The following is a 12,038-nucleotide window of genomic DNA, read 5'->3' on the forward strand; positions in this document are numbered from 1 at the left end:
CAGAAAGCAGGATGATTGAGGGCCATTTTGGAGGCTGCCTATCAATGGCTGGTCTGAAGTAAGATGCTCCAAACGGAACTTTCTGGCCCTGCACTGAAATCTTTTCTGATCTCCCCCTTCCCAGTTCCATTCAATCAACATGTATTGAGTGTTTGCTTTTGGCCAGGCTCTTTGCTACTTGCTGGGGTTATACAGATCATGTCTTCAGAAAGCTCACAAGTCTCATAAAAGAGATAAATACGTTCAGCAGATAACTCCAGCATACCATGGGTGATTAAATGTCCCAGCAGCTGAGGAAGCAAGCAGGGGAACTATACTGGGACTGGTCTCAGGTCTCCTTAACTGGTGTGTGCACTCTCATTCAAGATATTAGCAAGAAGCAGGGATTGGCCAGGGCTGCCGTTGGGCATCCCATAGCAGGGTGCTCAGGGCATTCCTTTTTCCTTGGGTGTCCCTGCTTCTGGCAGTAACTACCTTGGTTCCATCCCAGGTTGGCAATTCCCTGTCAGTTGTCTGGTCTTCTGGGTCTCCTAAGGTCATCTGGAAGTGGTGGATGAATTAGGGCAGCCAAAAGTTGTGTCTTTTTGGCCAATCTTCTATATCTATTAACTCCTTCTGCCTTGTCCCTGTTATTATAGATCTTGAAGGCCTCTTCCACCAAGGTTGACAGTGGAGTCTGAGGGATGGCCTCTAACTTTTGTAATTTTTCTCCTAATGTCTAGAGTAGATTGGGTAATAAAATGCATGGAGAGCAATGCCCTTCCCTCTGCAGGTCTGTGTTAGTATAGTGTACAGTCTTCACAGAAGACAATGAGATCTAATTGGGTGACAAATTTGACTGGCTCAGTGACAGAGAAGCCCATACACCTCTTCTCCCCACAGACAGGACAGAGAGGGTAGAAGTACCAAGAAGTGTTTTTTTCTTTTTTTAAGTTTATTTATTCATGTAGAGAGAGAGAGAGGTAGTGTGGGGCAGAGAAAGAGAGGGAGACAGAGAATTCCTAGCAGGCTCTTTATCATCAGCACAGAGCCTGATGCAGGGCTTGACCCATGAACTGTGAGATCATGACCTGAGCAGAAACCAAGAGTCATAACACAATTTGATTTATGGGGCATCTGGGTGGCTCATTCGGTTAAGCGTCCAACTTTGGCTCAGGTCATGATCTCACAGTTTGTGAGTTCGAGCCCTGTGTGGGGCTCTGCACTGACAGCTCAGAGCCTGGAGCCTGCTTCAGATTCTGTGTCTCCCTCTTTCTGTCTCTCTGCCTCTCATGCTTGCTCGCTCTCTCTCTCTCTCAAAAATAAACAAAATTAAAAAAAATTTGTTTTAAAAACAATTTGATTTAATGTTTTATTTATTTTTGAGACAGAGAGAGACAAAGCATGAGCAGGGGAGGGTCAGAGAGAGAGGGAGACACAGAATCTGAAGCAGGCTCCAGGCTCCGAGCTGTCAGCACAGAGCCCGATGTGGGGCTCGAACCCACAAACTGTGAGATCATGACCTGAGCTGAAGTCAGACGCTTAACTGATTGAGCCACGCAGCACCCCAAAAAACACTTTGATTTAAACACAAACGTAGGCCACATTAGGCCTGTGTGGTTACTAGTTTGCAATCTCTGGATTTAATATCAGACAGAAGAAAGAAGAAAGAAACCCCTCTACTGCATACCTATTGCCTGCCAGGGTGGGCACATGGGATTTTTGCCTCTCCTACTGCTCTTTTTTTTTTTTTTTTTTTGGTTAAGGGGCTTAACCAATTGAGCCACCAGGCTACACCTGAGAACTATCAAGAAATTTTAAAGAGGGTAAAAAACAAGGAGTCTCCAGGTTGAAAATGGGCAGTGGGCAGAGTAGAGGGAGCTGGAAGAAGCAAAAGGAGAAAGCGAGAAGAAAAGAAAGAAGCCAAGCAAGGGCCAGTGGAGGGAGGCACTCTGTCCATTGCCCATTGGGGTGATCAGACCAGGGGAATCAGCTGTTTCACTGCATCCCTTATGGGTGTCTACTCAGACAACTTGGAACCAGGGAATAAAAGGAGAAAGGAGAGAGAAAAAAAGAGAAAGTTTCCTGTGGCTATCAGACTTCCAGCTATTATATGGTGTGAGGCTAATTCCTCCACCACTCTCACTTGTCCCTGCTCAGGGACAGACTGTTTGACCAAGGTCTACTTGGTATAAAGTGAGCCTCTCCCACCTCTGCTGGTTAGGTAACAACCAAACAGAGCATGTTCTCAGCCTGTAGGCTGAGAAAAGTTAAGCTGTAGCTGTCTTGTGGCCATGCCCATTAGTTGAGTATAAGGAAGGGGAAGAGTGTGGAAAAGGAGAGGGAGATTAAAGGAGGAGGGAAGGAAATTGGAAAGGAAGGGCAAAGGGTAAAGCATTGCCTGAATGAAGTAGTGGGAACCCTGGGATGCTGGAGGCTGACTTACCTAGCACTGTGACAGTGAAGCAAAGGTTCAGGCAGCTTCTAGTCAGCTATGAAGGGGTTTCGTCCAGCCACCCTCCCCGTGGGTCCCAGACGCTCTCCTACAGGGGACAGAAGACCTCCTGGGGTCCTGGTGGAGTTGCCAAAAAAGTATGATACCAACCTCTAAGGAGGCTTAGCTGGGAAAAGGGTGATGTTTAAGTATGTAGAGGTGGGGATTTCTGATACCTGTGCACTTAAAGGTCATGCTTCTTCATGCCTTGCATGCCTAATTAGCATGTGAAATCTCTACCCTAGGGTGGGATTTTTAGTATTATAATGAGGGGAAAAGTCGGTGAAAGGTCAGTGTTGGTGGCCATCCTGGCACAGACTGGTTTTATCCAGTCTTCACCAGTGTTCATAGTTGAGTTCTTCCTTTCCATAACCATCTTGTTTCCACATTTCTGCAAGATATACTACTCAGGATACATGGAGTTTCAGCTTTTCTTTTTATGTAGACAGCTAAGGAATGCTGGATTTTGCATTTAGGATTGAAGGGAGCTGAGTTTAGTTCTTGCTGTCTCATTTCTCCAGAGATTTTACTCTCCTTATTCCTAAGGAGAAGGGGCTGAAGATCTCATCTTCTGAAACTTCTTCCTGCCGAGTGGGGGCTGTTGTCCTTAATCTGGACGTGTAAAAAACCTCTCCCTATTCTGACTATTTATAGGGACTCAGGTTTTCTATGGTCTTCTACCATTGGGATGGGCTGGATTCCCTGGGCCACCATCAACTTGACCTGAAACTGCCAGAGTCTAGAAGATACAAACTTTACTAACAGGTTAAACAGGTGCCAAAAATAAGTAGTAGCAAGATGGCCATTAATGGTCCTAGAAAAGGTAAGAACCAAGAGAGACCGAAGAAGGCAATTTTGATTGTTGACCATGTATGTACTGATGTAGCCAGGATGCCTGCTTATAGATGTTTCTTATATTTGTTTCAATATTCACATAGTTATTTACATAGGTTATGTTAATAATGGCAGACCCCTTCTTGTTTGGCCAGGAGATGATCTAAGGCTAAACTGTTATTCAGAAAAGCATTTGCTAGAGAAACCAAGGATTCTTGAAAGTCCTACGATTTTTCTCCTCTATTTGTAGACAACCCTTCCAAGGTCAAAGTGAGATTTCTTCAAGTCACTTCATGGTAAGTGAAGCCTCCCCAAGGGTATACCAGCTCTATAGTGGCTCCAGTTCCCACGAGGATTAGATCAATAGCATACCTTGGCATTTATGTTGTAGCAGGTATATAGTTATTCCACCTGGAGTTATGCTGTCTATGGCACATTCTCCCTGGTGGTATATGTTAGAAACACATGGGTAGGCTACCACCAGTTGCAGCTTATATGTACCATCTGAGGGAGTTTTGGAAGTTGGGGGTGGCTAAATTCCACATTAAAAAAAATGGGAACCTGGTAGTATACATGCTTTGTTGGGAATGCTTGAATTAAATTGCTTCTAGAGTTAATTTTTGGGGAGTTTATTTGAATTATTACAGTTGGGGGATAAGAGTTTACCTCTTGGAAGGGTATTATCTTTTAATTTTACTTTATTGAAAGGTCAGAGATCACTGGTTGTTTGGTATAGTGACATTATAGACGATAGTTTGGCATCCCTGGGCCATGCACGATGTAGACTGGACTGGAACTCGACAAGTTAAGTTTACCATAGGAGTTATATAGATACATGCGTAAGTTCCATTTTCTATTATGCAAACTTTGAGGGTTGAATAGCTTACCCTGGTGAAAGAAGAAGGAGAAGTTGAAAGATTGCCCATCAGGAAAAATGAGTGTGAACTGTGGACTGGTCTGTGGGTGCCTATACCGGATCAAGCAGTTATAAAGATTATTTCCTGAAGCTATGAGTCTAGAGGTATTAACAAGGGAATTTCCTTGCCGTTGACCCTTGATCAGATTAGCTGGGAAGATGACTAGAGTCAACAGGAGGAACATTTTTGAAAAAAATTTGAAATTGTATTGAAATCCAAGTTAGTTAACATATAGTGTAATAATGATTTCAGGGGTAGAATTTAGTGATTCATCAATTATACGTAACACCCAGTTGTCATCCCAACAAGTGCTTTCTTAAAATGCCCATCACCTATTTAGCCCATCCCCCCAACCCAACACCCCTCAGCAACCCTCAGTTTGTTCTCTGTATTTAAGAGTCTCTTATGGTTTGCCTCCCTCTCTGTTTTTATCTTGTTTTTCCTTCTCTTTCAGGAGGAACATTTTGGTAATGGAGGCTCTCCTTTTAGACTCAAAGGGACAGAGAAGGTGCTTCTCTGGTGGGGTGGGAGTCGGGTTGAGCAAAGCTATAGAGGGCAAGCAGAATTATGGCCACAAAGATTGTAAATAGGAATCCATGCCACCACATTATTTATATGCTATAAATTCATTTTCTTGAATAGATATTTAAAGTCTTCTAAAGGCTCAAAGGAGTAGCATGATTCTAGGTCTTCTGGATAGGCCTGTGGATATTCAGGAGAAAGGAATTTCAATCTGGAAAGATGTACCCAATTAGGGACTTCTTGTAAGTTGACTGCAGTTAGAGTGGCCGGGATTGCTCTGTAGGGACCCTTCCATTTAGGCAACAGTTGGTTCTCTGGGCAGTTTCCTTTCCAAGTTCTAAGAAGGACCTGATCTCGTGGGTTAACTTGTAGAGGGGTTGCCCTCTCTGCCTCATTCTTGGTGGGGGCTGGCAGTATTTTGTTTGCAAAGTCTGTGATTGTTTTATGTACTTGACCTAAATTAATAATATATTGTAAGCTCTGGCTCACGTCTCTAACAGCAGTTGTCTAATCTGAGATTCATGAGTCTCCTGAAATGAAACAGAGCAGGGACTAAACTCAGGTCCCTTCAATCCTCATGACAAAATCCAGCATTCCTTGGCTGTCTCCATAAAAAGAAAAGCTGAAATTCTATGCCTACTGAGTAGTATAACTTGCAGAAATGTGGAAACAAGATGTTTACAGAAAGGAGAGAGGCAACTATGAAGACTGGGAAGACTGGATAAAACCAGTCTGTGCTAAGATGGACACCAACACAGACTTTCATGGGCTTTTCACACTTATAATACTAAAAATCCCACGGAAGGATGCAGATTTTACAAGCTAATTAGATATTCAAGGCTTGAAGGATCATGGCCTTTAAGTGCCCACGTGTCAAGAATTCCACCCCCCTCCCCCATGCTTAACCATTACCCTTTACCCTACTAAGCCTCTTGAAAGCTCTCCCTGACCTCTCTTTGGGGAGCTACCTGAAGATTCTTTCCTTTGTGTTGTCTTCCTTGTGCTGTAGCATAAGCCCCAATAAAGCCTTGTCTGTAACTCCTATTTGACCTGTTGTCAATTTCTATTTAGTGAACCCAAGGGCTCTTTTCAGCATCAGGGTTAGAGAAGGCAAAGGAAGAAATTGTTGAGCGAGGTTTTGGAGGATCAGTTGGAGGTGTGACTTGGGAGGATTAGAAAAGGATATTTCAGAATTAGATGTTACAGAAAATGTTAAGAATAATGTAACTAGTTCCATTACCCAACTGTTAACATTTTGTTATATTTATTTTTAGGTTTCTTCTTTTTAAAAAAAAGAAATCATGACAAATCTATCTGAAGTCCTGTTTTTCCCCCTCTCCAATCCGTCCTGACTTCCACCCCCTCCTCCTGCCCTTATATTATTAGGGTGTTTATCTGCATATCCATCTAGTTCATTTTCTATAACTTACACACATATGTTTCCCATAATCACTATATACTGTGATTCTGTGTACAGTAAAACCTTGGTTTGCAAGCATAAATTGTTACGGAAACATGCTTATAATCCAAAGCACTTATATATCAAAGTGAATTTTCCCATAAGAAATAATGGAACTCAAATGGTTTGTTCCACAACTGGAAAATATTCACAGAAAAATGATTACACTACTACAATATGGTACAAAATAATAAAGAAAATACAAAAGACAAATAAATCAACCTGCACTTACTTTTTGAAAACCTTGGCTGGTGTGAGGGAGATAAGAGAGAGGAGAGTTATTGTATAGGATGACTTTCACTATCACTAACGGATCACTTCTATCTATTGGCTCAATTGAATCTTTTTCTTTTCGTGCAACTTTAACAAGGAACCTGTCCAATGACACTTGCTTTTGCCTCCTTTTGAGTATTTCGTAGAAATGTAAACTTGCACTGTCGTTAAACAGGTTCATTGCTTGCACTGCTACAGCTTTATTCAGGTGGTGATTTTCTACAAAATTTTGCATTGTTTCCCACTCTTTACACATCTTCCTAATCTCATTTAAAGTGAGGGATTCTTCGGCCTTTTCCTCCTCCTCTGGGGGTAAGATGCAGACGTAGAGTTATAAAATCTTGCAATTTTGGCTATTAGCATACCTTGTTTCTACCTCTCAATGATTTACTTCTTAACTTCCACCACAATCATCTCCTTCTTCCTACTGCCTTTCTTTTCAACCTTGTTCTGCCTGGGGGCCATTGTATATGCTTGCAAGGATGTTGACTACTCTTGTCATATACTGTATGTAATGTAACTGGCAATAAGGCAGCAGAGGAAGGAGTCTATATCTGCAGGCAGCCTGACCTAGAATGAAGCAAAGCATTCCTAAACTTACCCTTGCATGAAAAAGCAAAGGACTATCTATAGGTGCTTTGAAGTGACAAAAAATACACTAGTGCCAGTTGTGGGCACTTTCCAACATTTTGAAAAATCACTAATTTCTACCAAACACCAAGGCCTTAGGCAGAACATCTGAGCATGGGAGATGATCACCCACAATATCAAAGAGAGAAAGAGAGAGAGAAAAGAACCATTGGCTCAGCTGTGATCACATGACATTTAGCATCATGTACAACTTGTATTGGAAGACATTGCTAAATTTATTAGAAACGTTTGTTTAGCAGAACACTTGCAGAGCAAGTTACTCCCAGTTTAAGGTTTCACTGTATTTTAAATCCATTTCACAGTGCACATATTTGTTGGTATGTTGCTATTTATAACTCTTATGAGCTATTAAATGTTGATAGTATAGGACTCACTTATTAGTTTTATTTGTTGTTAGTATTTTATTGTAGGAACATATCACGTTTTATTCCTCTGTTTTATTGCACATTTCTGTTTACATTTTTCACAAGGAAGCAGGCTCGAAGATGGGTTTGTCTTCTTGTTCACACCTGTAGGAGTTTCTTTCTGTATTTTTCTAGACATGAGGTTCCTGGGTCATAAAACATACATTTTAAATTTCACCAAAGTGGCTGTTCTAATTTTATACCTCCACGTTACCTAAGAGTTTCTGTTTCTCAGTTTCCCTCCCTTTCTCAAAACCATCAGATTGTAACATTTACTATCAGGTGATAGTTTTCAAGCGGTCATATGAACAGACAATTTCAATATAATTCTACGTGAAAAGAAAGGGCCAGAGGAGGCTTGGTGTGGCAGAAAAGACTTTGAAGGGGCTCACTGCAGTGTTTCGAGCGCCTGTTACCCTTTGGTTTCCCTCAACGTGTAAAAAAAATGACACAACGAAAGAGAACACTGCAAAACGCCGGGAGGGCAAGATCTGTGTTCCAAGCTCAAATCCGACTCATTCTTGGCGAGCCCCAGCCCTCGTGCAGTGGTACGACCTGGCAGCGGATTCCCCCCGCGGTGCGGATTGGTTCCGTCCCCAGACGCCGGCGCCTGCGCTCCCACCAGCCCAAGAGCGCGACTCCTCCCCTCCTCCCCGCGGTGCCTCAGCTTTGCGCGCGCGTCGGCCCCGCGCTCCTGACGCGCTGCGGACGCTCGCGACCCGCAGCGCCCCGGGGGAGGGGCTGGGCTGAGGGCCGACGGCCGGTCGGTGAGTACCTGCCGCCTCCACACACCTCCAGCCCGCCGTCTTCTCTCCTCCTCCTTTCTCTTACGGGGGCCGCGGCCCGCCCTTCACCCGAGGGTCGCCGCTGACGCTGGGTAGGGCCCTCTCGGCGCAGCGACTGATCTCTCCGGACGCCGAGGTGGCCCCTCAGGCTGTTGGGTGGGCGTCTCTGGACGCCGGGGTGGGAACACAGGATGCGGGCGGGCGCCTCCCGACGCGAGAGTGGGGCCCTTTGGTACACCAGAGTGGGCCGTAGGGACTTCGCTGGGCGCCTCCTGACGCGATGGTGGCCTTCCTCCCTCAGGTGCCAGGCCTGACCCCCCCCCCCGCCGCCGCTCCCCCTCCCCCCCCCGCTTCCCCTCCCCCTCCCCCCCCGCGCCGGGGGGTGCGGCCTTTATCTTCCTGGGCGTTCCTTCGTTATTTCTCGTCCGACGAGGGGCTCTTGACCCCGCCCGTCCCTCAAAAGCGTCTTCCTCACGCTGAACTCCCCGGGAGGCAGCTCAGTCCTCGCCGTGTCCCCCCCACGGGGCCCCACAGCCCGGACCTCTACCGGAGCTAGGGCCACCGGGCCCCTCCGCTGCCCCCCCCGCCCCTTTCGGGCCAGGCTACCGTTCAGTTGCGGAGTGATTAGTTATTTGCTCAGAAAAAAATCTGTTCCTTGGCAACCTTTATTGTTTGATAAAGATCTTTAAGATCTTTAATCTTTCCCCTCTAACGGAACTGATGTTTCTTTCTGTATGTTGACAGTGTTTCAAGCTTGTTACACGTACACATTTATAGATCATCTTAACGACACTTATATGAAATAGGTACTATTCTAAGTTTACAGATGAGGTAACCTGTCTGATAAGTGGTAGGGCTGTTTTGAATCCAGTCAGCCTAATGTTCTTGTATTTAGTCACTGTATCATACTGAGATATAAGTAATGTCCAGGAAAAAGTGAAAGTTTTATGCTTCTGTATTTTTTTTCTGTCGGGAGCTAGTGCTTTGTAGATGAATCAAAGAATGTGTTTTTGGAATCAGGCATATCGAGCTGCAGTTCACAACATATCCATTTACCAACCTAGGAACTTGCCAATTGTTTGATTTTGAGTAAGTTTACAAATATTAAAATACTGATAAAAATCGTTAAAATAATGATTGGTGATAAATAGTGTAAAATAGTGAGTCCTACCACATATAGTTATTGGGAAGATAACGTTTATAATGTGTGTGAGGTACCAAGAATAGTGTCCCAGGACTCCATAAATAACTATAATTATCACTCAAAATGTGTTTGGAGTTTGTTGTTACACACTTATCCTGAGGCCGAGAATAAAGAATAAGTGTGTGTGTGTGTGTGTGTTTGTAAAGGTATTTACCTTTTTTAAAAAAATGTTTTATTTCTTTTTGAGAGAGTGAGACAGTGTATGTCTGTGGGGGAGGGGCAGAGAGCGAGGGAGACAGAAGATCGAAATTGGGCTCTGCCCCACCTCACAAATTGTGAGATCATGACCTGAGCCAAAATTGGAGGCTGGGCAGAGACAACCAACCAGTGGCCCCCATTTACCTTTTTTTTTTTTTTTAAAACAAGGAAACAATCTGTGAAATCAGGTGATAAAGAGGTTGGTACCACATTTCTTGAATAGTGACTTAATAACTTATAGTCAGTCATTCATAAAGAATTGTTAAGGTCCCTGTGTCCTTAAGCTTTCAAAGCAGGTTTGGTAGGTAGAATGTCAAGATTTAAAATTATATTTTCAGTGATTGTTCTTCAGATAGATAAAGATGATAGATGTGCTTAAAGAAAATGACAAATAGTATCCCAAATTGGAGATTTTCAAGGATAGTACCAAAAACTACGTGAGAAATAATAATAATAATAAAAAAAACCACGTCTCATTATTGCATCACCTTTACTGCTTGTACATTCTTTTACTTTTTTTTTTTTTCAACGTTTATTTATTTTTGGGACAGAGAGAGACAGAGCATGAACGGGGGAGGGGGCAGAGAGAGAGGGAGACACAGAATCGGAAACAGGCTCCAGGCTCTGAGCCATCAGCCCAGAGCCTGACACGGGGGCTCGAACTCACAGACCGAGAGATCGTGACCTGGCTGAAGTCGGACGCTTAACCGACTGCGCCACCCAGGCAACCCTGTACATTCTTTTAGAGACATTTTGTTCCTGTCATAATTAAGATGAGGCTTTTGGCCTCTAGGCTCTATTTTTCCTTCACAGTTAGTGGTAATTCATTGTATAGCCTCAGTTCAAATAATTGAAGATAAGCCATTATTTTAGTGAGTTCTTTATTTTGAAGGGTAGCAACTTAAATAAATAGTAACTGAGCTATATGTTGGCCTGTGTGTTTATATTGGCCAAACAGTGGGGCACCTGGGTGGCTAAGTTGGTTGGGCATCCAACTTCGGCACAGGTCATGATCTCGAGGTTCACAAGTTAGAACCCGGAGTCCAGCTCTGTGCTGACAGCTCAGAGCCTGGAGCCTGCTTCAGATTCTTTGTCTCCCTCTTTCTCTCTCTCTGCCCCTCCCCTGCTCACGCTCTGTCTCTCTCAGAAATAAACATTAAAAAAATTAAATTGGCCAACCAATGCCTTGTTTTTACTCTTAGAGTTACTGTGGAGCAAAGTGGCTACATCTCATGAAGCACTGAATTTTGGAGTCTGTATCTGTGGGGTGCCTTTACTTAATGCTTCTTACCTATCTCTTATCTGCTTAATTCTTTGAAAACCCACTTTGAGACTACAGGTGGTTCTGTGCTACAGAAAAGGGTTTTTATTTACTCATCTTTAAGAAATACATATATTTGGTGGTATAGCTATTCTTCATGTCAGATTTGAGCAATTTTGTTTAAATAACTCTAGGGTACAGAAAAGATTTAATAAGATGAAAGCTATTCCGTATAAGATGTTTTCCTGGGGCACCGTGATTCCTTGAGAATTCTCTCAAACTAATTCCGACATCCAGGTTTTACCTATGCTATTCAACCTGTAATAATTTTATCCTTTTATGCCTTTTTGTAGTATTTAATAATTTAAATATACATTAAGCTGTTCATTCAGCACATATTTATGTGTGCATACCATATATTAGGTAGCAGTTTTAGTTAGAAGAGGTGTAAAGATTAAGTTATAGAGTATTGGAGTCAGGTGACAGAATTGCAGGTGCCTGCTTTGTAACTTTGGACAAGTTACTTTTCTGTACTTATGCTTCCTAGTAATAATTATATATACTTCTTATGTTTTTATGAAGATTAATTAATTAAGAATATTTTTGGACCATCAGGGCACGTAGGTGGCTCAGTTGGTTAAGCATCTGACTCGATTTTAGCTTAGGTCATCATCTCAGGGTTGTGAGATTGAGCCCCACGTTGGGCTCCGTGCTGGGTGTGGAGCCGGCTTCAAATTCTCTCCCTCCCTCCCTCTCTCTCTCTGCCCCTCCCCCCTCTAAAAAATAAATAAATTTAAAAAGTTAAAAACATCTATCTTGGGACCCTTGAATTGCCGTGTGAATTTTAGGATCAGCTTGTTGATTTACACACACACACACACACACACACACACAATGAACCAGGATTTTATTAGGTATTGTATTGAATTGATATGTTAGTTTAAAGAGTATTGCCATCTTTGGGGCTCCTGGGTGGCTCAGTCAGTTAAGTGTCCGACTTGGGCTCGGGTCATGATGTCACGGTCTGTAAGTTCGAACTCTGCATTGGGCTCTGTGC

At 43.3% G+C, this 12,038-nt stretch overlaps 1 protein-coding gene across 4 annotated transcripts in view; it reads left to right on the forward strand.

The window, feature by feature from the left end:
* The first annotated feature begins 8,155 nt into the window (after nt 1-8,155).
* The window catches only part of UIMC1 (ubiquitin interaction motif containing 1), a 119,008-nt gene continuing 115,125 nt past the window's right edge, over nt 8,156-12,038 (forward strand). For 3 of the 4 annotated variants that reach the window (XM_047827441.1, XM_047827605.1, XM_047827687.1), the window contains exon 1: nt 8,156-8,300. The gene's annotated coding sequence lies outside the window, so the exon portion shown is untranslated. Of the gene's footprint in view, nt 8,301-9,897; nt 9,920-12,038 lie in introns of those variants that run through there. The other variant, XM_047827451.1, reaches the window with a different exon arrangement.

This window comes from Prionailurus viverrinus, chromosome A1 (assembly GCF_022837055.1).
Source record: "Prionailurus viverrinus isolate Anna chromosome A1, UM_Priviv_1.0, whole genome shotgun sequence".
NCBI classification, from domain to species: domain Eukaryota; kingdom Metazoa; phylum Chordata; class Mammalia; order Carnivora; family Felidae; genus Prionailurus; species Prionailurus viverrinus.